This window comes from Loxodonta africana, chromosome 21 (assembly GCF_030014295.1).
Source record: "Loxodonta africana isolate mLoxAfr1 chromosome 21, mLoxAfr1.hap2, whole genome shotgun sequence".
Lineage (NCBI taxonomy): Eukaryota > Metazoa > Chordata > Mammalia > Proboscidea > Elephantidae > Loxodonta > Loxodonta africana.
The window spans coordinates 47,517,583-47,544,102 of NC_087362.1; the positions used below are offsets into that span (position 1 = coordinate 47,517,583).

Sequence of the window (26,520 nt, forward strand, 5' to 3'; positions counted from 1 at the left end):
GGCTGCTAACCAAAAGGTCAACAGCTCAAACCCACCAGCTGCTCCATGGGAGAAAGGTATGACAGTCTACCTCCGTAAAGATTACAACCTTGGAAATCCTAAGGGGCAGTTCTGATGGCAACAGGTTTGGGACTGAATCTTACTCTTCCATTGGAGCCAAAACCTTTGTTACCTTTGTAATGCAAACTAGAGCATTGATAATCTATCCATAGAAATTCTAACTAACATTTATTGCACACCTACTATGCTCTCGTCACTGTTCTAAATATTTACTTATATTAACTTATCGAATCCTCAGAGCAACCCGATGAGTTGCTAGTTATTATCCCCATTTTATAGATGAGAAAACTGAGACAGAGAGAGATGAGGTTCAAATGACATAGCCAATAAGTGGAGGAACCAGGGTTCAAACCAAGACATAAGGTTCTAGAGCATCGGCCCTTTCCTATTGACCTTGACTGTTACTCGCAGATAGTCAGAAGAAAAAAACTATAGATAATGGCAAATGCGTGTTAACTGACATTAAGAAAATCTTTCAATTTCAAGGGTGAGGGTAGTTGTTATGACCGGAGTGTTTAGTCTGCAAATCTAAATGACTCTGCAAGAGTTGCCTTTGTAATGCAGACATTGCATCCCCCTACCTCAATGTGCACTTCACAAGGGGAAAAATTTCCATATTATATTAACATTTTAGGTCCACTAAGAGAAACAATGGAAACCCTGGTGGTGTAGCGGTTAAGAGCTACTGCTGCTAACCAAAAGATTGACAGTTCGAATCCACCAAGCACTCCTCGGAAATCCTATAGGGCAGTTATACTCTATCCTATAGGGTCGCTCCCAGTGCCCTCGAGTTGATTCCTATGAGTCGGAATTGACTCGAGGGCACTGGGTTTTTTTTTTATAGGGCCGGTATAAGTAAGAATGGACTCAAGAGCAAGGGGTAAGAGAAACAAAGTGGAAATATCACACCGTATAATTACGCTGCTTCCAAAAAAAAAAAAAAAAAAGCTGCATAATAAATGTTACAGAAAAAGGTGGGTTCCCAATGCTGCTTTGAAATCTAAACTATATGTCATTCTACCATTGATAGTTTATTAACAAAATCAGATGCGGCCTTTTTTATATTAACTGCTGTACATTTTTCTGATGGTAAATCAATATAGTGTCCATTTTTCATGTAACAGAAATTTAGAAAATTAAATACATCAGACAAATGGCTATAATGCAACCATAAAATGAAATCTGAAAGATTAAAATGATGGCTATTATTTATCACACATATTTGCATCCCCAAACAGTAAAAGTCCCAATTGCTCGCCTTAGGTTCTTATAAGCATAAAAGTAAAATGTGAATTAAGACATTGGCCTTTTTCCTCTTCAAAAAAAAAAAAAAATTAATTTCCAGGCTCAGAATATATGGTCAATAAATACTTGATTGATTGATTCCTATAATACGCTTGTTTAGTTATTAGAACATATGATACTTAGTATTTTAAGTGGTAGGGGAAAAAACTATAGTAACTACTTATATCTGGTTATATGGACCTTATTAAAAATCAGTTGAGGGATGGAGTAAAAAAATAAGCATTTTAGAAATTAACTGAAAAAATAGCCTTAGCAGGGTTTAGCAAAACATTTTAAAAGTAGCATTTGTGTACAAGGTTATTCATTCAATCACATGTATTTACTGAACACACACTATGTGCCAAACATGATAGTAGTTGGTTGACAAATACCAATGAATAAATAAACCTTGTCCTTGCAGAGCTTATATTCTAGAGGGAGGTTATACCAGCATAAATTGAGAATCTTAAAATAGAACATCGCCAACGTGGGGTTAAATTATAAAACTATGAATTCACCTAAATGTGTCTTCTTACATTCCTGTTCAGCGCTCCTAAATGTTGCCCTAAACATAGCTGCCAATCATCCCCATGTAGGCCTAATCTGCTCCACAGAGACCTTCTTCTCGAAAATATCCTTTCTTATTCCAGATTAAAACTCCATTCTCTCAATGCTCAGTTCTTGGATGCAAAAAGCTGATGAAATGATTTGCATTAGGGCATGAGAGACTAATAGCTACCTATGTTTTTTCTAATAGTGTTTCCTAACACGGAAGAATGACTTAGTGATTGGAAATTTCAGACAAAAGCAGAGGATGTTATGAGGAATTAGATATATTTAGGGAAAGGGTTTTTCTGGATCCTGAAAGACTCTACTTAGCAATTTCTGGCTCTGGCTGTACATAAGGCTGACCTCGAACGGCATTACTTCTGTGGAGAAGCTATAGCCCAAAATGTTCTACAAAAGATGGAATAAATAATTAAATCCCTAATGAATAGGATAGAAAATTCAGAAAGAGCAGGCTATAATCACCTTTAACAAAATGCGGCCCGAATAATATTTCCACTTATTTAAAAATTATCCAGATATGCTGCTAACTTATTTTGGTCCTTTACATCCTATTCTTCAAATATTCCATAAATTGATTTCATTGTAATGTCAGGGTCTTTGAATCCCCAAGAAGTTAATAAGAGAATTTATTTAATGCTCCAAACAGAAAGCTTGCTTTATTTCAAGCATGGGTCTTCTTGCTTTTGCTGAAAAATGAACAAGTGGCTCTTTGAAACCTTGCTCTGTTGACAATGGTATTAAATCTTCAAGTCCCTCAGGTGTCATGAAGTCATGGGATGGGTAATAACCATAGGCCATGTAACAAGTTTGAAACATATCAGCCAAAAAAAGAAAGGTCCCTTGGACTGTCTTTCCCTGATTTCCATGACTGTTCACAATCTCGCCAACTACCACGGCAGCATTACTAATATGTTCAGAATTTTATTTTTCCTACAATAAACCAAGTAGGGCAAAGTTGTACACTGAGTACAGAATAACCACTGGATAGCCTATCAGCACTAGCTGTTATTAGATTCAGCCCTTTTCTCTTAAAAATAAGTTCCAAAAAAAATGCTCTATTTTCCCACAAAGGTAGTTTTCCTCCTACTTACAAATGTTTGTTGATCTGAACAAATTCATTCTTTGTTAATAAATTAAACAAAAGTGGTTTTAAAACTCAACCACAATGAGATATTTTATCCAGACCTCATTATTTGTTATTTCCATGCCTCTTCAGAATTTCTGAGCACTCCCCCAAAGTGTCAAAGTGACAGGAGAAAAATCTGTTCCCAAGCTACTTTTAGCCACGTAAATACTTAGAAATTCACTCTGTAGCTAAGAAAGCATATCATTATAGCCTTTTCAAAGACATCTTGTAAACATCCATAATTGAGCAAAGTAGATAAGATTTTTTTAGTAAAGAATGGAGTCCTACTTGTCCTACTTTCAGTTTCAGTGGAAACAAGGCTCTTTTTAATGGCTTCTCAATACTAGCCAGGTTACCTTGCCACAGCTTACCACCTGCTCCCCTGTCAAGACTGCATCACAAGTTCCTCCTATATGCTTGCTTTGAACTACCCCAATGGTAATCATCATCATCATTATCACTCTGTATTTTAATTACTCCATCAATTATCTGTATCCCCTACTAGGTTGGAAACCACTTGAGGGCAAGGACTGTGTTTTGTTCACTTTTGGTAACAATGTACCTAGCATATACTACCCAAAGCTAGGCGCTCAATTAGTATTTGCTCTGTGAATAAATGCCTCACCTAAAGGTGATGGAGAAAATTAAAACCTGGTAAGTTTTAAAGGAATTACAGGATCCAAGATCCAGAGAACTTAACATGTCATGGGGTCAGCTTCCTTTTTCAGGCATCAGTAAGTTGGTGGAGTTGGCATCTAGGGGTGGGAATCTGGTGATGACTCTGGGAAGCCCAGCCTTATTGGCAGTCACGGTATTCTCAGCTTGTAAAAGAAATTGGTCTATATCTAACTCCAGGCCTAGGAGTAGAGATAAGCAAGGAAGCGGGAAATTATTCAAAATCTGAAAGCTCAAATAATTTAGAGACCAAATGTGTTGCTTGATGATTAATTTCAGAATTCTGAAAAGTCGCATATTGTGTTGGGCTGCTACATAATAAGGCCCGCCTTCACAGATCATGTAGGGTTATATCATGATTTCTTCTTTCTTTAGAATTTATAACGAGAGCTGACTCTATACTTTAAGCTTATCTAGGGAAGGGCTTAGACAATTTTAGATAGAAGAAGGAAAAGGAAGGAGAGGGAGACAGAAGGATGACAAGAAGAAAGCAAGAGGAAGGAGGATGAGAAAGGAAGACAAAGAGCCTCACATCAGCAGGGTTAGGAGCCCTGGTGGCACAGTGGTTAAGAGCTTGGCTATTAATTGAAAGGTCATTTGGTGGTTCAAACTCACCAGCCACTCCACAGGAGAAAGATGTGGCAGTCAGCTTCCGTAAAGACTACAGCCTTGGAAACCCTCTGGGGCAGTTCTACTCTGCCCTATAGGGTCGCTATAAGTCAAAACAGACTCAACAGCAATGGGTTTGGTTTTTTTGTTTTCAGTTTACATTGACCTTGAACATCAGTAGATTTTTTTGTATCGTCCTCCAATCTGTTTCTGAAGGTGAGATTAACCTCACTTTGTTAAATAAGACTTCAATCAGAGGCCAAACCATGAGTTTAGATACACGGTAGAAGGTAGAAGGATTCAAAGTAAATAATAAGAATTATGGTTACTAGAAGATAAACAAGAATCCAATCTTAAAGAGCAGAGGACTGACTGGGAAAAGAAAATGATGGTGATGATAGTGTCAACAATGATAACAATAGAGATGACCAGGCACTGTTCTCAGTACTTTGCACATATTTGCTCATTTGTCCTCACAACTACCCTATCAAGTAGGTGCTATTATTATTGTTATTCCCATTTTACACACCAGGATAGTGAAGAACAAAAAAGTAACGTAAATGCACAAGGTCACACAACCAGGGAGTGGCAGAAAGTCTGGTAGCAATATTCCCACTCACTCTACTCTGCTGTATAATAGATTCAATGACTTGGATCAGGCCTTTTGTGAAAATCCATATGGTTATTATAAATTAAAGCCTCCATACTGGCAGCTAAAAAAAATATATATAAAGCTGGAATCAATTAGTTTTAAAAATTACATCAACGTTCTAAAGACTACTTGCTATAATTTAACACTTTCGATCACTGATTTGTCATTCAATACCTCAACTGTGGACAAGAGTGACAGTACTTAGAAAACATTCTCTTGGCTTCATCCCTAGCCAGAGATACATTCAACAATTGCCAGGATAAAAAAAAAAAGAGTAAATACCTCAACGTGGTACAGTGTCTCCCATCAACTGACACTATTTACTCCCCATCTTTCCTACTTCACCATACCCTTTCCCTCAGTACAGTTTTGTCTTTTCCCTCCAATCAATATAAGCTTATTCTTCTCTCAGTTTTTCACATGGCCCTTTGCTCAGTTGGGATACCTATTTCTATTTTCATCAGTACAAGTCCATAACCTTTACAAGCTTAGCATAAAACTTATTTCATGCAAAAAACTTGCCCACCCCAATACAGATGACTTATCTCTGTCTCTACAGCTTTCTAATTTTAGAAAAGTTTTAAACCAAGTAACTGGTACCCTTCTAACTAGACTTGCTCCCCACTAAGGAAAAGGTCACGTTTTGTCCTTTGCTGTTTTCCAAAGCACTCAACATGGCACTCTTCACATATAAAATTGAATTAAATTGTTGCAAAAGTGATCAAGTTGAAAATGAAATTTTATGATACCGAAAAACAATGGGAGACTGAACATCAAAATTTAGTAAGGAAAGAAAAATAGAGAAACAGTAATGTAAAAAATTACATATATATATTTAGAACATTTTTTTCCTTCAATGCAAACCAATTATAAAAAACAAAAAGTAGTTGATAAACTGTAATGTATTTAGAGATGCTTAGTATGTGTTACCAAAGGATAATTTGGTTAAATGCTTAATGTAAAAAAAAATTTTTTTTTTTTTTTACATTAAGACATAGTTTATATCAAAGGGTCTCAAACCTGAACATGCATCAGAATCACCAGGAAGCTTGTTCCTTGTGATTGCTGGTTCCCAACTCCCAACTCCCAGATATTATGATTCAGCAGGTCTGGGATAAGGCCTGAGAATTTGCATTTCCAACAAGTTCCGAAGGGATGTTTCTGTTGCTGGTTTAGGGACTGCACTTCAAAAAGAGTGGTTTGGCTCTTTATTTTCTTGATTATAATAAAGACACCAAAACATGAAACTAGAAACGTCAGTCTAGACAGGGCTCCTCCTCCTTGCCCTTTTGTGCAAAGCCAAAGGAAGATCTTTTGCCTCCCACTAGGCTGTTCCGTCTATCTACATTCTTCGCTTTGGAAAAGTTTGGAATTTAAGAAGAAGCATAATGTATTTAACAGTTTATGTTCCATGTAAACCAAATAGGTTTTAGTGATATCTGATGCAGTCCTTTGCTTTTAAGGTGAACTCCAAACAATGCTTCAGCTACATTTCCTTTTTGAAATGGGATGCATTTAAATGGAAAACGTTGTAGACTGAACCAGTGGCGTCTCTATCAAGGATATAAATCCAGATTCCTTGATACCCAGCAATTGGTGGTTTTTCTACTTTGATAGTTCTGAAGTTAGAAATCATGTGTTTAATAATGGAACATTTCTTAAAATGACCATCATGTCTAAAAGCAGGCTTGTTATATCAATAAAACAGAATAATGTTTTAAATACTACATTTAAAAATTAAGAACAAAACTAACTTTGAAAGAAAAACTACTATCTTTAGCAAGAGAAAATAATTAAATTCAATCCATAGGTTGAATGGTACACAAGTCACAAAAATTGGTGCATGTGTTTTTATAGAATATACATAGTGCATGGAGATCATAATCTATTGAAATCTCTATGGATGTACCTGTACACACATAGCTATGATTTAAGAGAGCAGTACTATATACGTCAGTGAAATTCCAGTTCATATTATCTTAGCAAGAAAGTCAAGGCTGAGTAGTTTATGATTACATTAGACCCTTGAGATGTATTGATCCCTTAGTCATCATTTTCTTATGATTTATTCAAATAAATAGAAGTATATATACAAGTTACCACAGAATTGAAATGAAAGAGTATGTTTTTTATTAAAATCCAAGTGAGAAACACTCCTGAAACCTGCAATATTAATCATCTAATGAAAGATTCTGGTTTAAAAAAAAAAAAAAATCCTTTGCCAGAAGAAAATAAAATCTGAAGTTTGTTTTCTAAAATATTTTATATCTAGTAAAAAGAAAAAATTGTAATGTATCTCCCTGTTGTAAGGACTCAGTTGCACCAAATTAAATCATGTGCTGCCACCTTTCCCATGTACACACAGTATCTCTCACGCCATAACCCTGTAAGCTTGTAATAAGATACGTGTTACACTCATTATCCAGTATCAGCATTATCATGAGATGCTACTGAATTTTCATTAATGGAAGCAGCATTATTGACTATTCATATGTGCTTTTCTGCACAGGGATGTAAAACAACAAAATCCAATAGTTCTAGCAGTCCCACTTAGGAAACTAAATCACAGTGACAAAAACTCATTCAAGACTTATAAAAACCTGAACTACCAAGAGACTGGATGGCTGATAAAAAGGACTTGGATAACTAAAACTACTTATACTGGTGTTAGACCACACAAAAATATGGCTAAAACCAGTTGCTACAGCACATTATAATATAAACAAATAGCTTTCCAACTGTTTCTTTCTGTATTTCACATTAAGACAGTGTTATAGAAGATGACAAGTGATGGTTGTGTTTTTCAAGACCAGTGATTCTTTTACCTTGGAAAAAGAAGAGAAAAAGGACTGACAAATGGCAGAGGATAGATGAATAGCCAGTGGAGCCAGAGTACCCAGGAACATAACACCCACATTTATGAAAACTTGATTGATAACAGAGCTGATTCTGTAGTTTAGTAGAGAAAGTATGGAGTATTTCATGAATGGTACTGGGTTAACTGATTACCCAGGTGGGGAAAAAAATGAATTTGGATCCCTACCTCACACCATACACAAAAACAAATCCCCAAATAAATGAAAGATTTTCCCCTGAAAGGCACAACTTTAAAATTCTCAGAAGTAATATTTTATTACTTCAAGGTAGAGAAGGATTTCTTAAGGAAGACATTGAAAACCCAAACAATAAAGCAAAAAAAGAATATGTTAAAATTAAGAGCTACTTTTCGTAAAAAGACACTACAAAGGAAATGAAAAGCAAGCCACAGAATGGAAAAAAGATGTCTGCATACGTGTAACTAGCGAAGAATTACTATCCAGACTATATAAAAATATCCTACAAATAGGTTAAAAAAAAAAAGATAAATTATGTTAGAAAAACAGACAAAGACATAAACAGGTACGTTTCAGATGAAGAAACACAAGCAGCCAATTATCATATAAGATTCTCAACCTTGTTAGCAATCAAAGAAATGCAAACTAAAACCACAGTGAGATTCCATTTCAGATTACTAGGTAGACTGATAAAAATTTAGGAGTCTGATGTGTATCAAGTAAAGTTGAAAATGTGCATTATCTTGTTGTTGCTGTTAACCACTGTTGAGCCAGCCCGATTTGTGCCGACCCAAGCACTATGGCACAAAATGCTGCCAGGCCCTGTGCCATTACCATGACTCATTGTGGACTGGACTGCTGTAATCCACAGGTCTTCACTGGCTGATTTTCAGTAGATGAAGAACAATAAGAACTGCATACCTTAAAAACCAGAAATTCTCACACTAGACGCATACCCTAAAAAAACATTTATATATATGCAAGAGAAAATTTGTAACAATGTTATGAGTAGTATAAAGTGAAAACAACCCAACTGTCCATCTGCAGGAGATAGGATAATTAAACAGAGCTACATTCATTCAATGAAATATCTTTATAAGAATGAAAAGGAATGAGTACAGCTACATGCGACAGCATGGATGCTTCTTGGAAATACACATTTCAGTGAAAAAAGCAAGTTGCAAAAGAATACCTAAAATAGAATACCATTTTGTAAAGTTGCAAAATTAAAGAGCCTTTTTAGGGATGCATAAATATGATCCCTACATATCATATAGGGACAAGATGATAAGAAAATATGATTCAGGATGCTAGTTACTTCCGCCAAGGAAGAAAAGAGAAGTCCTGAAGGAATTTTTATTTTAAATAAACTCTACTTTATTTAGATAGCAAAAGGTTAAGCCTAACAAAAATTAATTTGATGAATTAAGCTTGAGTGGTCTTCTTTGTTGAATGAATGAATCCGACGAAATTAACAAATGATAAAAAGATCACATGGGGTCCCCAGGAGTCAGGGCATGAGTTCATGGCAGCTAACAAAAACAAGTGCCTTTTATATGTCAGGAACTAAAGACACAAAAACAAATAAGACATGGTCCCTGCTCTTGAAAAGGAGCTCAGAATAACACATCTACTATTTTAAAAAAGACTACAGTGTATAATTGGGTAAGAACCTACTTATGGGAATTACACTATCTGTAATACAGACGAAGGAAGACATCATATGACTTAAAACAATTACTTAAAACAACACCTTCTAATTCATAGATAACCTTTAGTGGAAAGGGGTTATATATACACATGTATACCCAGACACACACACACCCACATACACGTTCAAAGCCCCCACATGACATGTCAAAACATCTACCAACTATTACTTATATTTGAAGCTGTTTTCAAATTATTAGATTCCAATATATTTCACTGAATATATACTCTTATAATGGTAGGTCCCCAAACATACTTTATTTTGAGCTTTATTTTTAATGCTACAGCAGCAGCAGGGGGCAATCTAACTTAGGAAACCTGCTGTGAAGGTGGTGAGTGCTAAAGCAAGGCTGCAACCTAGAATTGTTTAAAAAAAAAAAATCTCTACTTTGCCGAATACAAAATATGGTACATAGGGAAAGAGGAAGTATACATTGGAGGGAACAAATCCACGGCAGTAAAATAACAGAAGGTGAAGGGTCCACTCTGGGATATAGTAAGAAGAAACAAAATAAAATAAATATAAAATAAAATTTAAAAAACTCTCATATACGCTAAGAGAAATCTATGAAGGCATATAGACATACGAGGATTTTTGTTTTAACGTTGCCTGCAGGCACTTTTGAGCCCAAATAATTGCAGATCTGGGAATAACAGGTGTTTATTGATTTCTTTGTGATTTTTCCCTTTTTTATTTCTTCTTCTTCTTCTTTTTTTTTTCTCGCGGTACTGGAACAGAAAGACATATGTATTCCATATGTAACACTTTAGAAAATGAAAGGCAGCAGAAATACTGAACAGATGTGGGGAGTAGGGACCCACTTTCCCCAATATAGCTTAATGTCAACATACCAACTGCTTTCCCTATATTATTCTTTTAAAAAAAGCACCAAAAGTTTCCTACAAAAATATTAACTGACAAGAAGCTTGAATGTTAGCAAGGACATCTGCACTAATCAGAAAATAACTTTCAGTTTCTTTTGTCAGTTTAATTTTTCTTTTTAAAGGATTTATGAGAAATATCCTACAATCCTTGAAAGACAATCAATAGTTTGGCTTTACTTGCTTCTCAAGCTTAAAGGAGAAAGGAAAACTAACTTGTCTCAGAAAACATCCATTTTTTTAAAACTTTTGATTGTTAAGTTGAGCTACAAAATCACATATCCAGGTTGATTTAGTTTGATATGTACAATAACGTTCACAAGACAAGAATGTGTCTCCCTGTATGAAAAATTGTCAACCATAATTTGCTGTCTTTTTATTTATCTGCAGGCTGTAGCTTTCCATTCATCAAATCAGGCTAGCTCCCTCTTATGTTTCAAGTCTCTAATAATATTTAGAGGACAAAAGAGGGCAACATCCCAAAACAAAATACATATATTTTTAATTTTTCTTGAATTTTGGGGGGAGAAAACTTCATAATCTCTCCAGCCACTGGGTTTAATTTTAAGAGCAAGAGAAATCACATCTCATGGAAGTATAACACATACTGAAATAATAGAAAAGGAAGGAGAAATTGGATGTTTGAATCTGCTGGTATTTTGCAAAAGCTGAAGAGGTTTGGAATAGAGAAGGGAAGGGGGTAAATAGGCAAAGGACGGTATTTTCTGAATCCAGTTTGGGAGGCAAATGGAAAACAGTGTGAGGGACATAGTAATAAAGAGAAGGGACATGTGGGGGTGGGCACAGATAAGCAATACACAGAAGAAAGGAGGGAAGAGTATGAGGGGTCCTGTGAAGTCAGCAGGAAGCCCCGAGGTTCCAAAGATGAAACAAACTTCTCTGGGGAAAAAAATTTTGTTTAAATATTCCTACATATGTCAAATGGTGAGCTTCGGCAGCAAATAAACTGCAGGGAAGACTAATGCCAGACTATGTTAAGCAACACTGAAAAAGTACAGTGTCCTGTGAGGACGAATTCATTGTTCAAGAATTACAGTTTCATAAGGACCCAGAGTGTTTCAAAGGCTGCGGCAGCTGCGGTCTGCAGATGTAGTTGAAAAAACACCCTGAGCAGGAGGTACATTCCCCTATGGCATGACCATATTTTCTACAGCAATAATCTCATGTCCATAAAAGGAAAGAAAGAACGGGAGAGACTAGGACAGGAGGCAAATACAACCCCATTCAATGAAAAAAAACAGGGTCACACAAGCAAATGACACAAAGAAATAGGTAGGGTCTCTTGTTTGTTATTATTTTTAATGTTGATAGATGGCATTTTTATATCCACAAGCTTGCATTTGGAATTGGTAGAAAATGTTAGTAAACTCTGGGAGCAAAAAAAAAAAAAAAAAAAGACTACTTGTGTCACTGATTTAAACACACACACAAACACGCACCGCCCAATCTGGCTGCGGCTTCTTAAAAAATGCAAAAAGCCTCCTTCAAACTGTTCAGTGCCATTCCAATTTCCTGCATAAACCTGGATGTTTGTATGTTTTTCTGTGTCTCCTAAGTTACCCAAGCCACCTAATGCATGCACAGTATGAAACATTTTTAAATGAGTTAGTCTTTATTGAATTATGATTTACAGCAGACACTAATAACAAAATTCAAATTGCTCCAGCAGACAAGAATTTTTAAAGTGCTGGGAAGTAACAGAGTTTTCAAGAGAATCTTGCAGAACCACCCACCAAGTGTGTATAGTAACCAAGTATCGCTTGATGAAATACTTCAAATAGTTAATTAGATTCACCAAGAAAAAAAAAACAATCGTTAAGAGTCAACACTCTAGGAGATAGAGATGATAAGGAACTGTTATTGGCACACCCAGGGTGTAGTCAAAAGTAAAGCTTAACAAAACAAAGTTTTCAGGTTTTCATCACACTGTCTCTGCAGTCAGCACAATGCAATTAGCAACACATCAAAAGGAGGGAGAAGCAACTTTTGCCACCATGATTTCTCTTCCTCAAGAATTTCTTCGGCCTGCTTCAAAGGCATTTTGCAAGCAAGGAATAATAGAGACCCTCAGATGCTGTCAGTGGTTGTATTGCCTATGAACACCCACAAACTGAATTTGCTCTGTTTTGTTAACCATTTATTTTGTCTTTACTGGATTTTCAAAGGGAAATGTGATAATCCCACTGTTCTTCAGACGCTTCACAGGATGTTTCATCTAATAAAGCCATTGCAATGGAATGGATTAAAGCAACATGGAGCATTAGTAATCTGGGCCCTGTGAAAGAATTTTAACATTTAGGCACTGTGAGCTCAATCTTAAAAATATGATTGGTAGGATAAAGGTACAGTGTTTAACTAACATCTGCTTTTCCTCTTGAAGTGTCTTCCTATTACTACCACTTATGTGAGGCCAGGAGAAGATATAGCTGCTCAGACACCATTCATGGGGTCTTTGGGGATTAGACTTCACCATAAAAACCGAACTTGAATTCATACAATTATCATCTGGCAGGAACATCTAAGAGTATGAATACAATAGAAATGTAATTAGAAAAGGACTTTTTAATGTAAATATTATGAAGCTTTTTCCCCCTAAATTGAAAGTTGTCTTTCAATAGAGGTGATAGAATTTACTTACGAAGTAAAAAGTTAAACCAGCGGTTCCCAGACATGTTTTTATATATGGACGTGTCCTTTCTGCTATAAAATATATGTTACACCCCCCACATCTGGCCTCCATGTTTTTTTTAACGTGTTGGGATTTTCATATTGTTGAAATAACCTGACAGATATCACTTTTCTTTGTACCACTGGTCTCAGAAATGATCAGCTAATGTCAAGCTAATCTACACAGTATGGAATACAGACCAGCACTATGCAATAAAAATACAATGTGAGGCAAGCATTAATTTTACATTTTCTATTAGCCATATTTAAAAAAGGAAAATCAGAGTGAAATTTATTTTATTTAACCCAGTATATCTAAAATATTATCTTTTCAACATGTAATCAATAGAAAAATTATTACGTTTTACATTTTTTTTCCGTACTAACTCTTCAAAATCCAACGTGTATTTAATACTTTCAGCATATCTCAATTAGGACAAGTCACATTTCAAATGTTCCATAGCCACATTGAGTAATGGCTGCCATACTGGATGGCACAGCTCTAGACAGAAGAAGAAACTGTAAAGAGAAGGAAGTGAGGCAGGCAAAGAATCATGTGCTAACTGGGCATGAATGGCAGAAGTTAAATGCCCAACTCTCTTTTTTGCTTCCCTCTTTCTGTCCTCATCCTCAACTATGGGCTGTTTCCAAAGCTCCATCCCACTACCCTTCTTTAGGTTCTTTCTTTTGGTAAGCTGAATCACTCATTTATTCATTCAACAGTTACACAGTGCCTGCAATTTGCCAAGTACAATCCTAGTTGCTGGAGTTATAAAGAAAAATGAGACAAATCCTCGGCCTCGTAATAGTATGTTGGGGGTATGTATACAAGTCCATGGACACCCATAACTCAGAGTGTTAACTGTTATGATGGAGGAGGCTAACAGGGATGTGTTCATGCACAGGAGCATCTGATCCTAATTGGATGAGGAAGGGCAGGGTGAGAGGAGGCGGGTGGATTACAGCACAAATGTTATTTTCCCAGAAGGACCTTTCCTGACCACACAGTAGAAACCTGTGCCCACGTGCCAGTCACATTCTATTGTATCACCTTGTTTTAATGTCTTTGGAGCACATACCGTCATATGAAGTTCTTGTTCATTTATTTGTTTTCCTTGGTTATCATTTGTCATTCTTTCCAGAATATGAGCTCCATGACAGTAGGGACCTTTCTGAGTCTTATTCACTCTATGCCTTGTACAAAATAAGCAATAAGTTAATATTCCTTCCTTTCAACCCTTCCAACCATACATCTACCTATCACCTCCAAGCCTTATCCATATATTACATAGGTGTCCTGCCATTCACCCATCCCTCCCTCACTTTCTTTCTAATCACAGTGCCACCAACCTGACATCTCATTTCAAGACTTATTATAACCCTTCTGATCTAATGAAAACTTCAGGCAACCTCCCCCCCTTTTTTTCTAACCACCACCAGATTAAACCATCTGAAACACTGATTTCATTACATTATTCCTCTGTTCAAGATGCACCATTCATTTCAGAAAAGAGTTCAAATACCTTTATCTAGACAATGGTAGAAAAATTAACTGGTATCTTAACTTTTTTTTTCTCCTACTATTGGCCAATCAGCAAAAATTAAGTAAAAAGGCATCATTTCCCTCCTTTACCCTAATTCCAAGAAGATAGCCAGCCTGACTGTCCTTGATATCCAGGCTTCCTTTAACCCGTAGGTGAGAATTTGCTTCCAGCCAAAGAGATAGCAGGTTCTATGAGTGGCAGCACCTTGTAGGCAACAGACCTCAGACAGCAGAGGTTGTGTGAAAATCTGACCCACACTCAGTGCCAGAGCCTTGGAAACCATGGACAAGCTTGGCATGGGGGTAATGAATACCACCAGGAGAGGTAACCTTCTTTGAATGGCCCCAGGCATGGTCTCAGTAGTGGTGATGATGGACTTGTTCTGGATGGCAAAAACACCTGGCTTTTGGCACAACCCAAGGAAGATTATATGAAAACTGATATTGAACCTCTTACCAAATGTGGCCAGTGGAGAACCTTGTTTGATTTGACATAGACATGGACCAACCTATCCTATCATACTGACTGTCCTCTAAACAAACCATAAACATTCCCAAAGTCCAGGCTTTTTAACCAGACTTTTTCCCTCTTCGCCCATGAAACGAGCGGGCATTTCAGGACACTCGAGCTGGCTATCCTCTTGGAATAAGGACGGGGAGGAGAAGAATGCCTTTTTTCTTTCCCCCTGAGTAGTTGATAGTAGGGGGAAAAAAGTTGACCCTAATAGTGCACCCTTACATTTCCCTGACTCTTTAGAAGACCCTGTAACAAGCACAAGAATATGAAGTAGCAAAAACACTGAAACCAGTGGTTTAGGCTACCACTCCTGTTAACATCCCATCCTTCGAGGTTTATGGTCTAAGCATAGTAGCTCTGGCTACTGATGTTAAACTAAGAGAAGTGACTTTGCATAGAATTTTCCTGGTTTTAGCATCTGTAAAATCAAGAGAAGGAATTAGGACAATTTTGACTGGTTCTATAATTTTGCTCTACTCACTCCAGGTTCCAGATCCCAGAGGAATAACTGAGCATTTATTACCTTTTCTCTTAATTATTGTCCTTAATTAAACAACACCTCTGAGAATTATTTAACCACTGAGCACATGTCTTGCCTCCTTAATTAAAATGTAAGATTCTTGAGCACAGTTCAACAAATATATATTAAGTACCAACTGTGATCAAGGCATAATACAAGGACAGATATTTCATCTTAGGTGGTTGGCACATTACTCCACACTTAATAGCAGTCACTTTCAATAAGAAAGACTTCTCAACTCTGCTCCATTTCCATTTTTTAACTTTTTTTTTTTTCCATATGTCAGGATACCTAGTATAATGTATGGGTAGGGCTTGGAGGTGATACAGAAAACAAACAAAAATCTGCCATCTGAGATTTCTCTCAAGATTTCTAAAGTCCATGAAATGTAAAAAAATCACTAGCCTACACTGCCAACTGTTCTCCTTACTTTCTGTTGCTAACAAAACCATTCTTTAGCACATTCTATTAGAATCCAAAACAAAACAAAACCCATTGCCATCAAGTCAATTCTGACTCATACCAACCCTACAGGATGGAGTAGAACTGCCCCATAGGGTTTCCAAGGAGTGGCTGGTAGATTCAAACAGCCAACCTTTTGGTCAGCAGCCATAGTTCTTAACCCCTATGCCACCAGGGTTTCCACGTTCTACTATGTTGTTGTTAGGTGCCGTCAAGTCAGTTCCAACTTATAGTGACCCTATGCGCAACAGAAGGAGACACTGCCCCGTACTGCACCATCCTTACAATTGTTATGCTTGAGCCCATTGCTGCAGCCACTGTGTAAATCCACCCCATTGAGGGTCTTCCTCTTTTCCACTGACCCTGTGCTTTACCAAGCATGATGTCCTTCTCCAGGGACTGATCCCTCCTGACAACATGTCCAAAGTATGTAAGACATAGTTTTGCCATCCTTGCTTCTAAGGAGCATTCTGGTTGTGCTTCTCCCAAGACAGATTTGTTCACTCTTTTGGCAGTCCATGGTATGTATATTCAATATTCTTCACCAACACCACAATTCAAAGAAGACAATTTTTCATTGGTCTTCCTTATTCATTGTCCAGCTTTCACATGCATATGAGGCGATTAAAAATACCATGCCTTGGGTCAGGTGCACCTTAGTCTTCAAGGTGACATCTTTGCTTTTCAACACGTTAAAGAGGTCCTTTGCAGCAGATTTGCCCAATCCAGTGCGTCTTTTGATTTCTTGCTTGCTGCTTCCATGGGTATTGATTGTGGATCCAAGTAAAATGAAATCCTTGACAACTTCAATCTTTTCTCCATTTATTATGATGTTGCTTATTGGTCCAGCTGTGAGGATTTTTGTTTTCTTTGTGTTGAGGTATAATCCATACTGAAGGCTGTGGTCTTTGATCTTCATTAGTAAGTGCTTCAAGTCCTTCTCACTTTCAGCAAGCAAGGTTGTGTCACCTGCATAACGCAGGTTGTTAATGAGTCTTCCTCTAATCCTGATGATCCGTTCTTCTTCATATAGTCCAGCTTCTTGGATTATTTGCTCAGCATACAGATTGAATAGCTATGGTGAAAGGACACAGCCCTGATACACACCATTCCTGACTTTAAACCATTCAGTATCCCCTTGTTCCATCTGACAACTGCCTCCTGATCTATATACAGGTTCCTCATGAGCACAATTAAGTGTTGTGGAATTCCCATTGTTCGCAATATTATCCATAATTTGTTGTGAGCCACACAAATGCCTTTGCATAGTCAATAAAACACAGGTAAACATCCTTCTGGTATTCTCTGCTTTCAGCCAGGATCCATCTGACATCAGCAGTGATATCCCTGGTTCCATGTCCTTTTCTGAAACCAGCCTGAATTTCTGGCAGTTCCCTGTCAATACACTGCTGTAGCCGTTTTTGAATGATCTTCAGCAAAATTTTGCTTGCATGTGATATTAGTGATATTGTTTGATAATTTCCACATTCAGTTGGATCACCTTTCTTGGGAATGGGCATAAATATGGATCTCTTCCAGTCAGTTGGCCAGGAAGCTGTCTTCCATATTTCTTGGCATAGCTGAGTGAGCACTTCCAGGGCTGCATCTATTTGTTGAAACATCTCAATTGATATTCTGTCAATTCCTGGAGACTTGTTTTTTGCCAGTGCCTTCAGTGCAGTTTGGACTTCTTCCTTCGGTACCATCAGTTCTGGATTGTATGCTACCCCTTGAAATGGCTGAACATCAACTACTTTTTGGAATAATGACTCTACGTATTCCTTCCGTCTTCTTTTGATGCTTCCTGCATCATTTAATATTTTCCCCCATGGAATCTTTCACTATTGCAACTTGAGGCTTGAATTTTTTCTTCAGTTCTTTCAGCTTGAGAAACTCCAAGTGTGTTCTTCCTTTTCGGTTTTCTATCTCCAGTTCTTTGCACATGTCATTATTCTACTATACACCCAAAAAACCCACTGCTGTCGAGTTGATTCTGAGTCATGGTGATCCTATAGGACAGGGTAGAACTGCTCCATAGAGTTTCCGCGGAGTGCCTGGTGGATTCAAACTGCAGACCTCTTGGTTAGCCGCTGTAGTACTTAACCACTACGCCACCAGGCTATAGTGGAATCTAATATTCTTACTTTTGTCTTAAATACTCTTTGAAAAGGACTAGTTAGGCATCCTCTTGGTTTGGGTTCCCCCTGAAAGCAGGCCCCAAGCAGGTAAGGACTTGAATACAAGAAGTTTTTCTTGGGAGGTGATCTCAGAAAGCACAATTGAAGGAGTGGGGAAAAAGAGGCAAAGAACAGAAAAAGGCCCCAAAAGGGAATGTTAATGAATGGCTATTGCTGTGGGCAAGGGGGGCTCAATTCCATTTTGCTGTCATGTAGGTCAGAGTTGTCCCAGTGAGGGATGGGAAAGCTAGAGAATGTATCCACTGACTCCCATCTCTCATTAGTTAAGGGCTGCTCCTGAGAAAGTTAAATTCCCAGCTTCTGGGCAGACCAATACAGAGATAGAAAAAGAACCAAGGCAAGAAGCAGAGACACAGGCCTTGACATAGAAGCTGTCACTGTGACACAGGAACTATCCAATATAGCTTTAAGTGGATTCAGTGGTAAGCTGAGGAGTAGTCAGGCAGGGAATTGACCACATCTACTATGTGCAATTATTAATCTTTCTTAAGCATAGCCAGCTCCAAAAACTCAAGAAATCTGGTTTTCATTCATGGCCCTATCATTGTCTTGTGATTGACTTCAGACTCATGTCCCTTCATATCCCTCTGTCTTAGCTGCATTTTCTCCAAATGGGATATGATGATGATTTTTGCCATAAAGTATGGGGAGGTTTAGAGATGTGACGGAGCTTTCAAGTTTGATGGAGTTAAGGTCAGGGGTCATGAACTCAAATGCCTTCAACAGCCTTGGCTTTATGACCATCATAAACAGGGATAAAGACATGGTGAGAATGATCCTCATGGACCCAAGGTGGAGGCCCCAGAGTAGTGAGGTAGTGAGTGTTGAGGAAGGGAGGGTTGGGGGTCTTCCCAAGACTATGCAGAGTTCTGGGGCTTCCATTTAACTCCTGCTGATTCCAGTCATCCAACTAACACTTATGGAATGTCTACATCTCTCCAGAAACCATGCCTGCTACTAATACAGTAATTCATGGTTCCTGCCCTGTGGGAGCCACAGCCTATGGAGGGAAAGAAATGTACAAAGAAGTATGATAAATGCTAATAAAGACAGAGTCCTTCTCCAAAACTGAAGTCTATTCCTGAAAATCCATTTCACAAAATTGACATTTTTGGAAAAATAGGGCTAGAGAAGAAAAGTACTGGGATAACCTATGAGAAACCTTATATTGTTATACTACTTCTAATTGCTCATGTTTAATGAGACTTACTCTGTGTAAGGTATTATATTAAGCACCTCTCAGCATTCTCATTTAACCTTTCCAACAACCCATTTTACTAATGAGAGAACTGAATTCAGAGAGGTTCAGTATTCAGAGTCATACGGCTAGTAAATGGGTTAAGGTTTAAACTCAGGTAGTCAAACTACAAAGTGTTCTATTGGTGCAGTGGTTGAGCGCTCAGCTGCTAACTGAAAGGTGGGCTGTTCAAACCCACAAGCTGCTCCACCAGAGAAAGATGTAGCAGTCTGCTTCCACAGAGATTTACAGCCTTGGAAACCCTATGGGGCAGCTCTACACTGTCCTACAGGGTCACTATGAGTTAGAGTTCACTTGATGGCAATGGGTTTTTTGGGAGTCAAACTACAGAACCCACATCCTTAAGGCTTAACCTATAAAACTTGATTAAAATACAACACAGATAGTAAAATAAATGACGAGAATACGAACAATATTTTACATAGCAAAAATACATAAAATTCACTGCATTATTAATTTCTGATACAGAAAAAAACTACCTCAAAACTTGACAGCTTAAGATAAACATATCTTTTTTCTCATGACCACTCGGTCTGGGCTGGCTCAGCCAGTGCTGGCTGATGTAGGATGGCCTCATTAACGTGTCTATGGCCTCAGCTGGATATCTTGGGTTGTATGTCTCTCCAGATAGTCTCTCACCCTCCAAGAGGGTAGCCTGGGCTTGTTCACGTGGTGGCAGAAGGGTTCCCAGCAACTAGAGAGTGTAAAACTGAATATACAAGTACTTTTCCATCCTTTGTATCACAATGTGCTATCATTCCATTGGCCAAAGCAAGTAACATGGCCAAGCCTCAAGTCGATGCAGGAGTAGACCCAGGGAGGTGAGAACAGTTTGGGGGCAATCTACCAGAAAGTTCTGTGAGATGCTTATAAATTCCTTTTGCTTTGCAGAAGATTCATAAACTAAGACGAACTATTTTCTGTGTTAGTCGTTCATCCAAATGTTCAATCTTTTTCTGATTTTATGACTCAGGATTTTTTTGAGGGAGGGGCCAGGCCCCACAAAGTAACTGAGTTGCAGAGTAAGTGGATTAAGAAGATGATGAGGAAGAGGAGGAGGAAGAAGAGGAAGAATAAGAGGAGGAGGAGAGAAGGAGATGGAGGAGGAGAAAGACGAGAGAAGAAGGGAGAAGGGAAAAGGAGAGGAGAAAGGAGGAGATGAGAGGGGAAGTGGAAGAGGAAGAACGACAAGAGCAAGAACTTTGGGTACATTTACTTAACCTATTTTATTCAGCAGGACTGAGTATTCCTGAAACTAGCTCCGCAGCCCTGGGCAACTGTGGGCCCATGCTACTCCACATGCCTCTTCCCACAGCCTTAGGAGTGCTGCCCTAAGACCCAGATTATTCTCTTCTTAGCTTCTCTATTGCTTTTAAATTTTATTGCACAAGCTTCTAATCCAACTCCCCGTTTCCTTTTTCAGATAACAGTAACAAGGATGACTCAGAGTTTGCATGTACCGGAAGTGAAATTCTCACAGTTACCAAAAGTGAAAAAGTAAATATCACAAACTAGAATTTTCCAAAGGGAAATGGGAGGATTGTCTGCACAAACTGATTGAAGAGCCAGGTGGAAAAGCTGCTCAATGTGCTGGGTCAGGGAGTGGAGGAGACAAGAAGACTCTGAGGCACAGGTGAAATGAATCACACCAATGTACAACTTGGGCTCAGGGAGTAGCCTCTCTGTGCTTCTGATTACTCATTTGCAAAGTAAAGATCATTATAGAAGATGATACATTGAAAACACTTAACCCAATCCCTGGAAAACAAGGAGTTAACCAACAAATACTAGTAACCACTATATTTGATTCTAAACTTCATGTTTCACTTTTAATCGCTCCCTTGAATCAATGTCAAAAGAAACTTGATGGTCACCAGACCAAAAAATAAGCCTCCATCTAAAAACTTCCCAGGCTGTTTCTGAGCCTTGTTGAAGCCACGGAAGTCTCTAGCAAGATCCCGAAGCCTAGAAGCCTATGTTTTAGCCTCCATTGGTCATCCTTCCTGGCTATGCAGAATCTTTCTTCCTCTTTCTCTTCCCCTCTAGTACATCCAATTTTAGCCAAACATATATTATATATATATAGCATTTGCTTTTTGCCCACACCACCAGCCTTCCCTGAAACAAAGGAGAACAAAGAGGTCTGGCTGCTATCCCTGAAAGGGTACAAGGAAAATTTCTTTTCTAACCAAACCCAAATTGATTTCCTGAATAATACTGCCATCCAGGACATGCCAAGGAGTTTGGGTGTCATCTGATAGGTGACCAGGAATCACTGAAAAATGTTTATGCAGAGCACTGGCACAAGCAAATTTGTTTTAGAAAAATAATACTTGCAGTAGTAAAAAAAAAAAAAATTTTTAGTAGGTTGGGACAAAGCCTAGAGCAGCAGTTTTCAAGGTGTGATCTCCAGACCGGCAGCATCAGCATCACCTGGTACTTGTTAGAAATGCAATTCTCAAACCCTACCCCAGATGCGCTATGTCAGAACCTCGGGGGGGTGGAGCTGACCACTGTGTTTTAACAAGCCTTCCAGTGATTCCAAAGCACTTAAATTGGAGAACTGAGGGTGTAGAGGTAAGTAGGCCAGATGGGAGCCTGTAGGGAAAATCTCTGATAACGACACATGATCATCTCTGTTCCTAAAAGCCCATTAAAGTGACACACTAAAGGAATATTTTAAAGTATTTATATACTGAAGAGGGCAAAGGACTTGGGTGAGGAGAGCACAACAATCAGAGATGCCATCAGAGTTTGAAAGATGAAAGGAAGATGGAGCTCTGAGCAGCAAGGAAGATGCTGAAAACGTATGTGTCTGCAGAAGTAGATACCTAGAGAATTGAGATGATTCACCCCTCAGCACCCCAAAAGTCATAGGAATTGGAGGCAGGGGTGATGAAGAGACTCATGGACCAGAAAAGACCTGTAGCATCTTCTCTGAGTATAGAACTTTGGGAAAGGAGAGGGGCATCAAAAGGCCAGTTTTAGAAAGGTTTGCTCAGGGTTGTTCTATACAAAATTGCCTATCTTGACCTTTCAAGAAAACCTACTGTAAATAAATCCACTGTAAATGTGAGATTGGAGAGAAAAGTTGTATAAAGAGAAAGTTTTTCTAGGAATGTTCATTTCAAAAGAAAGCTATAAATATTTTTTACTGCTTTTAATTATTCCTTTGGTATGAGACTGTAATTTTTATTTCAATGCAATTTTGCTCAAATGCTGGATTGTGTGAGTTTCCTGTTACATTCACTCCAATTATATTTGGGTTTACACCTAAGATCACCACTGGCTGGGACTGGGAACCTAGCCTGGGAAGTCTTGGTTTGCCTTAGGCTTAGGGGTACCCATATGATCATCATAGAAAATATGAAGGATTTACATATTAAGTCTCTTTCCCAGGGGTAGATCCAGGTTTTATGGGGCCTAAAACTTATGATCTTGGCTGAAAGCAGAGAATACAAGAAAGATGTTTACCTGTGTTTCATTGACCATGCAAAGGCATTCAACTACGTGGATCATAACAAATTATGGATAACATTGCAAAGAATGGAAATTCCAGAACACTAAACTGTGCTCACAAGGAACCTGTATATAGATCAAGAAGCAGTCATTCAAACAGACCAAGGCTTACTGCATGGTTTAAAGTCAGGAAAGGTGTGTGTTGGGGTTGTATCCTTTTACCACACTTATTTGTATCTTTTTACTATACTTATTTAATCTGTATGCTGAGCAAAAAAATCTGAGAAACTGGACTATAAGGAACACAGCATTAGGATTGGAAGAAGACTCATTAACCTGTGATATCAGATGATAAAACCTTCCTTGCTGAAAGTGAAGAGGACTTGAAGCACTTACTGATGAAGATCAAAGGCTACAGCCTTCAATATGGATTACACCTCAACACAAAGAGAACAAAAATCCCCACAACTGGACCAATAAACAACATCATGATAAAAGGAGAAAAGATTGAAGTTGTCAAGAATTTCATTTTACTTGGATTCATGATCAACGCCTATGGAGGCAGCAGTCAAGAAATCAAACGAAGTATTACGTTGGGCAGATCTGCTGCAAATGACCTCTTTGAAGTGTTAAAAAGCAAAGATGTCACTCTGTGGACTAAGATGCACCTGACTCAAGCCATAGTGTTTTCAATTACCTCATATGCATATGAAAGCTGGACAAAGACTAAGGAAGACCAAAGAAGAACTGATGCCTTTGAATTATGGTGTTATGAAGAATATTCAGTATGCAGACCATGGACTGCCATAAAAAAAAAAAAAATTTTTTTTTTTTTTTGACTGACATAAGAATGAAAAAATCTGTCTTGGAAGAAATACAGCCAGGATGCTCCTTAGAAGTGAGGATGGCAAGACTTTGTCTCACATACTTTGGACATGTTATCAGGAGGGACCAGTCCCTGGAGAAGGATAACATGCACGGCAGAGTATAAGCGAAAAAGAGGAAGACTCTAAACGAGATGGACTGATACAGTGGCTGCAACAATGAGCTCAAACAATGAGCTCCGGGAGGAATGTAACTGTCATATCTCTCCCTCCCTTCTGTTGATGATCTAAAATTTTCAAAAGTATGTTGACGAGGTTCCCATAAACAGGCTCCCAGGGACATATGTTACCCTTGCACACAACCACCACCCTTTGCTATTGCCCCAAGTTGAAAGAAATTCTTTAAGAATGATGATGAAAGGAAGTCCCTGAGCTTTCAGGCTGAGCAATTAGCCTAGAAAACAACTGACTCAGGTTGGAGCAGGAGAATGGCCAAAGCCATGAAGAATGTCCTCCCTACAGCCCCAATCCCTTCCCCAAAAACCACCACCAAAATTGAACTGGTTAAGTATTTGGCATATTTAGAGGAGTTTTGTAGCTCTGGGAAAGTCTGAAGAAAGATTTAGTGACACACACCCATTAAACTAAACAAAAAAAAAAGAGAGAGAGAGAGAGAATCTTTATCTCTAGGAAAATAACAATGTGGCCCCAGAAAGGAAATCCAATTGTAGACCATTATGTGACTCAATTGAGAACACTATTTACATAGTCACACTAATATAAACATTAAATGCCAATTTAACCAAAAATTGCCATAACTATATTTGGGGAATAAAGAAAACAGAAGTGTATGGGTATGGGATAAGGAGATGAGTAGTGAAAAAGGCTAAAGATTCTGATCTGTCTGCTAAAATAATGTCTAAAAGTGAAAAAAACGAGAAGTTGCGGTGTATACATAACATTTAGGAGAAACCTGAACAAAATAGCTAAAAGAGGTGAAAGCAGCTGCCTTTAAAAGACAGAACTGGCAAATGGAGAGGGTACATTCAGTTGTACAAATTTATAATCCTAAAGCTAGAGAGAACTATCTAGGCCCTTAAAAACTATATCAATTATACTTTGGGACTCCTACTAGAAGCCATAACTATGAATTTATTATCACTTAATTATAAAAATAAAAACATAATTGCAAGTCATCCAGTGATAATCAGACAAGAGAGCATCAGAAAAAAATTACCCAACTGTTTTCCATATTTATTTCCCAGGGGTTTGCTTTTCCAAACTTGTTGCTTATAATGGCTATCTTGGAAAGTTTAATCCAGAAGACAGAGGACTACCAAAATCAACTCATTTTTTAGAAGCTACATGCAGACACTCACTACTCCTGAGTACAAATAAGGATCCTGAATATATCTGAAGTATATACTAAGATTTAGCCACTGCTAACTCTTATTGCTTATCAGAGCCTGAATCTCACGAGGCCATCCAAATAAGAATAAATTAAAGAACTTGACAACTGCCTAAATGTCACATTAAATTTCTTAATATTAATACTCAATACTGGTTGCAAGTCTCAAAGAGAGCAAATATCCTTCATTGCAACTCACAGGAGAAATTTCTCATCACAAGCAATGATTTTCTATCACTGTGCACAGCCACAAATTTTCTTAATACCATCAACCATTTAAGGAGATATGGCGTTTAAGAAACTTCTGACTCACAAGAGCGGAAAAATTTTCAAACTCACCTTTCAAAGGTCTTTCACGCCTGCCTGGTTGGCCTGAGGAACATGGTGAGTTTTTTCTGTTTTTCTGGCTTTGAAATAGCCTACGATAGTTCTACAGGTAAGTGCTCATTTGCACATCTCTAGTTTGCAACCGTTTTCTTCAAAAACGCATTGAAGCAAATACTAGTGTGTGTCATGATAGTAAATGCAAGCTGGAAATGCCGCAGATGAAAGCAGTAACTGTTAAGGAGTTTGTTCTTTTCTCCCTTTTGTGGGTGGAGAAAGAGAAGTGAAAAACTAAATTTCTAAATTCAGATTAGTTTTGCTGAGTTTAACCATCAAGACTTGATCCAATTAGATGAAACTCTGCTGGTTAACTTGAGTTAGTTACCATTTGGGAATCATAAGACAAATTAGTTACTTTCTATCCAAGGCAATGAAATGATCATTTGGGCATTAAATTGAAAGAAGGGTTTGAGAAAGCTGCGCTTATTCACTCTAAATACGTTCAAATCCTAATCGGCATCAACTCACAGTTGAAAACCAGATTCATGACGGGAGTTTCAGAGATATGAATGAACACTGAGGAAAATTCTCTTGAAAGACAGCTTTCCTGTCATTTGCAAGAAGAGAATCATTCTTTCTGATCACAGGGGCTCCAACTTAAGCATGCATCAAAACCATCTGGGATTTATTTTTTAAAAAGTTGGTGGCATCCCCCTCCCAGAAGATAATTTGTATTTCCTACAGGTATCCCAGGTGATGCTGATGCTACTGACCTAGGCAACCACATTTTGAGAACCACCGTTTTAGGTAAATAACTACCTAGAAGGGTCCTGATAATAGTCTCAATCTAGCATAATAAACTTTCAAAGTAGTTAAGTCATGGGAGTGAATTGTTATAAAACAATTTAGACACTCAA

At 38.0% G+C, this 26,520-nt stretch overlaps 1 long non-coding RNA gene across 3 annotated transcripts in view; it reads right to left on the minus strand.

Annotated features, from left to right (window-relative positions):
- LOC111752573 (uncharacterized) overlaps positions 1-26,089 on the minus strand; it is a 363,311-nt gene extending 337,222 nt beyond the window's left edge. For all 3 annotated transcript variants that reach the window (XR_010318857.1, XR_010318855.1, XR_010318856.1), the window contains exon 1: positions 25,619-26,089. This is a non-coding gene — a long non-coding RNA (uncharacterized LOC111752573). The remainder of the gene's footprint in view (positions 1-25,618) is intronic.
- Positions 26,090-26,520: the final 431 nt, after the last annotated feature.